This window comes from Mustela nivalis (genome assembly GCF_964662115.1).
Source record: "Mustela nivalis genome assembly, chromosome: 13".
Taxonomy (NCBI): domain Eukaryota; kingdom Metazoa; phylum Chordata; class Mammalia; order Carnivora; family Mustelidae; genus Mustela; species Mustela nivalis.
The window spans coordinates 24,648,188-24,653,493 of NC_139032.1; positions in this window are offsets into that span (position 1 = coordinate 24,648,188).

The window sequence follows — 5,306 nt, forward strand, 5'->3', positions numbered from 1 at the left end:
GCTTGGTACCCAGGGGGATGGAGTCATTGGTATGTAGATGGGGACGGATGCTGCAAGAATGGCCTGGGAAAGGAGGGTTGCGCAGTAGTGCTGAACCTTGATGAGCTCTAACATGGAGAAGGGAGTATGTTAGCAAATATTATTTCCATTTTGCAACTGGAAAACAAGGCACTGGGCAATTACATCACTTTTCCAAAAGCAACTTAGGAGATACCAGGGTTGATTTTTGGTCTCATCTTGCGCACCCAATTATTTGGTCAAACTGTGTTTTGAGAAAGAACCATCTCTGGGAGATGTTGAAAAGAAACACAAGGTCTATCACTCTGCACTGTAGTGAGGAGTTGTCTACAGATGTTACCAGTGTCTGGCGCAGTTGGAACTTAGAGCTAAAGAGGACATGATATGAAGAGAGCAACACAGACTTGCTTTTCTCTGAAAATAGGTTTGTTTTACATGACATGTGGTTTCAGGAAGTCCAGGAAGGCTACCAAAGACGTAGAAGAAAGCCCAAAGAGCCTGGCATCACCAAAACCACGAGGAGAGGACATTTCAGGGAGAAAGACCTCTTCTGATATCCCTGGCGCCTAAGCCTGGGGTCTTCCCATGTGGTAGGGGCTCAATACTTGCAAGATGGCAGGAAATCAGATAGACCAAAAGTCGCACTAGGCTAAGGATCCATCCCCTCAATCTAGATCCAGCTCTAAGGAAACTTAATGTGCAGCCTTTTAAAAAAAAATTTTTTTTTAGTGTTCCAAAATTCATTGTTTATACACCACACCCAGCAATCCATGCAACAGATGCCTTCCTTAATACCCACCACCAGGCTCACCCAACTTGCCCACCCCCACCCCTACAAAACCCTCAGTTTGTTTCTCAAGAGTTCAGTCTCTAGTGGTTTGTCTCCCTCTCCTGTTTCCCCCAACTCACTTCTGCTCTCCTTCTCCCAATGTCCTCCATGTTATTCCTTATGCTTCACAAGTGAAACCATATAATAATTGACTCTCTCTGCTTGACTTACTTCACTCAGCATAATCTCCTCCAGTCCTGTCCACATTGATACAAAAGCTGGGTATTCACCCTATCTGATGGAGGTGTAATACTCCATAGTATATATGGACCATATCTTCTTTATCCATTCATCCGTTGAAGGGCATCTTGGTTCTTTCCACAGTTCAGCGACTATGGCCATTGCTGCTATGAACATTGAGGTACAGATGGCCCTTCCTTTCACTACATCTATATCTCTGGGGTAAATATCCAATAGTGCAATTGCAGAGTCATAGGGTAGCTCTATTTTTAATTTCTTAAGGAATCTCCACATTTATTTCCAAAGTGGCTGCACCAACTTGCATTCCCACCAACAATGTAAAAGGGTTTCCCTTTCTCCACATCTTCTCCAACACTTGTTGTTTACTGTCTTATTGATTTTGGCCATTCTAACTGGTATAAGGTGGTATCTCAGTGTGGTTTTGATTTGAATCTCCCTGATGGCTAATGATGATGAGCATTTTTTCATGAGTCTATTAGCCTAAATGTGCAGCCTTAATCAAATAATTTAACTCATGTCAGATTGGACCACTTCCAGGATAATTAACATTGCCTTCATTCATCGGATTGAATCACAAATTCCAAAAGCAGAGCTGGAAGGGACCTTACACACCATCTTCCTTCTTTGGGCCCTTCAATCTATGGAAGCCCAGGCTAAGAAAGAGCCTCCCCTTCATAAAGGTCACGGTTCCATCTTACAGGTCCATTGTCTTTCTTCATGTGTGGAAGAAAATGAAGAAAGCCACTAGACTCTCGGAATACCTTTGTGTACATGTACACACATACAGAAATACTGAAAATTGTAACTGAGGCCTAAGTCAGAAACCTTACCTATTTTTTCCCATCAATCTCTCCGACCTCTTGTACTGTATTGATATGCCCTGTTGCAACAAAGAGATAATTAAAATTTCAGGCACTGTTGACAAGACTAAATCTTGCTAACCACATAAACCCCTTCTATGCAGTTAGTGACACTGCACTCAGAATAAAGTGAGCATACCATTGGAGAATTTGGATGACCAGTGTTTTCTCTTCCGGCCCAATAAAATATTCTATGCTGCTTGATTCTGCCAAAAGAATACCTTCAGAAAATTGTTTTGCAGAGAGTAACATAAAATACATAGTCAAGCCTTGAATAACACAGATATGAACTACATGGGTCCACTTACACACAGAATTTTTTTAATAAATACAGTACAGGACTAAATGTGTTTTATCTTTTTTTTTTAATTTTTCTTCTCTATCTTACTTTATTGTAAGAATACTGTATACAAAACATAGCATACACAACATGTGTTAATCAACTGTTTATGTTATCAGTAAGGATTTTGGTCAATAGCTACTAGGAGTTTGGGGGAATCAAGTTACACACAGATATTCTCCTGCATGAGGGGTCAGCCCTCCCCACCCCATATCAGTCAAGGGTCAATTGCAGTAGAAATTAGAAATAAGTTTGATCAATTCCAACTCAACTGCTATGACTTTAGTGAAGACAAAGTTTACCAGGTCTCCTCAATTCTCTCTTATTACTGCTTATAGAAATCTGCTGTCCTCTGCATATTCAACGGAACGCACTATTTACTGTAAATGTTCCAAGGCACTATGAATCACTCCAGAGTTTAAGAAGACCATCTCTAGGGGCACCTGGGTGGCTCAGTGGGTTAAAGCCTCTGCTTTTGGCTTGGGTCATGATCTCAGGGTTCTGGGATCGAGCCCCGCGTCAGGCTCTCTGCTCAGCAGGGAGCCTGCTTCCTCCTCTCTCTCTCTCTGCCTGCCTCTCGGCTTACTTGTGATCTCTGTCAAAAAATAAATAAAATCTTAAAAAAAAAAAAAAAAAAAAGAAGAAGAAGACCATCTCTAATGCTATGGAAACCACAGAGAAGGTGTGTGTCAATTTCATGTCACAAGGCAGTCTTTCATTTTGTTTCTCCATCACAGGGACCCTGAGCTGCCTTCTATACTTTCCCTGGAATGACTGTGCCCTTTCTTCTATAACCTAGTAATTCAGCTGTCTAAGACTTTCAAATTCCACCCCATGCCATAGAAGTCTCATATAGACCCATTGTGTGATACTATTTAACGATATTTTATTTCTTTTGATTTTAGCTTCTAGTCCTTGGCACCAGTGGGCCTTAAGGGAAATAAAAAGACAAAACTTCAGAAGCGACACCTAAAAAAAAAAAAGTCATCTCCTACCAATATAGTGAAGAGTCTGTGCCACATTCTCAGGCAAGTATGGCAGACCCAGGTGTGTCCCACACATTCATGGAATACCACTTCACTCAGGCCTCGCCCTGACACCTGCTTAGTGCCCAGAAGTTGTCAAATAACCTTTCCACAGCTCCTTAGGAAGGCTGCATAGAATAGTGGAGAATGCATAGGATACAGAGCCAGGGTGCCTTGTTTAAAGTCCTGGATCTGCTATTTATTGCTGTGTGACCTTTTAAGAGTTACTTAATCTCTCCAGGCCCCAGCAACTATGAACCGTGGATGGCTTTAGGGTAAAGAGTATGCAATACAACAGCTCACATCCTGGTCCACATTCAGCCACTTGCCAGCTCTCAGTCAATATAGCCTCAAATACCTTATTATAAAACAAGGACAATAATATCTTCCCTGTTTGCACAGTGTTGCTGTTATATAAGGAAAGGAGAGATGGGCCCCTGTGAACTACACAATCTTCAAAGGTTGAAGGAACACCCTCCTTGGGCCTCCATACCTTATCCATTTGCCTGTTAAGGTCTCATTTAAAAGTCCAAACCCTTCTAGAACCCTTTCTCCCCAGCACGGAAAGTACCATCCACAGTCCTATGTGCACTAGTGTGATTCCAGATGGGTCAGGAACTCCAGAATACTGGGTCTCTGCTGCCTTACAGTCACAGCAAGAGAACTGACAGCTGGACAGAAAGCTGATCCCTCCCCCTCCCCTGCCCTCACTCCCTGGGTGCACAGGTTTGCCTTTGAAATATGAGAAAAATCAGGAACTTTCAAAGTACAATATGTTGGAACATGATTTCTATAAGTTCTTGATCAAGATTGGCTGACATTCTTTCTACCCCATGACAGTTCCCTTGCTCACAATCTGATGTTTTTTTAAGCTTGCCTTTTCCTTTCTCCACTCCAGCAGACACCTTTCCTCCTGCTTATGTTTAAAAAAAAGAATATTTATATCCGAAGACTTAATAAAGTGTTCTACAAAGGTGAAATTACAAATACTATATTTTAGGTTCTCCACTATCCAAGGAAGTAATGGCAGAAGGTGTTTTTATCCCTGTTTTAGAATTAAAAAAATAAAAAGGTAAGAGTCAGAAAGGCTGGGTGATGTGCTCCAAGGCCACATAGATAGTATGTGGCCAAGCCTGGCCTCACACGCCAGCTTGCTGACTCAAGGTCAATATTCTGACCATTATACCTTGTGAGTTCCATAAGAAACACAAGAGGTACAGCCAAGAAGGAACATTCTAGTCACCCATAATAAACAGACAGCCTGAATCCTGAAGTAAACCAGAAAGTTAAAAAAAGGAAAAGGTCATTGACTCCAAGAATAACATTCAGCATTTTGGGGTCATTCAGTCTCCCAGAGTCATGTTCAGAGGGCCAAAAACACACTTCAGGGAACTTAGGATTCCAGGACGCCTCTGTCTCTTCTTCCCTCTATGAGGTCTGAATTCCATACATTTTCTTCCAGTGAAAAATGCAAACAAGTGCCTCCATTTTCTTTTTAGAAGTAGGATGGTGTGGAGGTAGAAATACTTCAAAGTACCAATGAGAATATTCTGGAAGAAAAATGCATATAATTTTCTCTACTTTTTGCATTCGCTCCAGCAAACAGACAGACAGAGTCAGCTTGGTGCTTGGATTTGTCAGTCAGCTTCCAGCAAGGTTTGCTTTCAGAAATTTCAGGGCAGCAGTTTGGTGCAGTGAAAAGAACCCCAACTCTGTCGTCAGCAAACTTGAGCTTCCATCCCAGAATGTGCCACTTAATAGCTATGTGGCCCTGCGATGCATTTATCCTGCCTGGAAACATGGGGGTATCTGTTGGAGAGCTATAGCCAGTATCACAAACTTTTTTTTTTTTTAAGATTTATTTATTTGACAGAGAGAACACAATTAGGCAGAGCCAGGTGGAGGGTGGGGGAAGCAGGCTCCCTGCTGAGCAGAGAGCCCAATGTGGGGCTCGATCCCAGGACTCTGAGATCATGACCTGAGCCAAAGGCAGAGGCTTAACCCACTGAGGCAGGCACTACCCAGGCACCCTC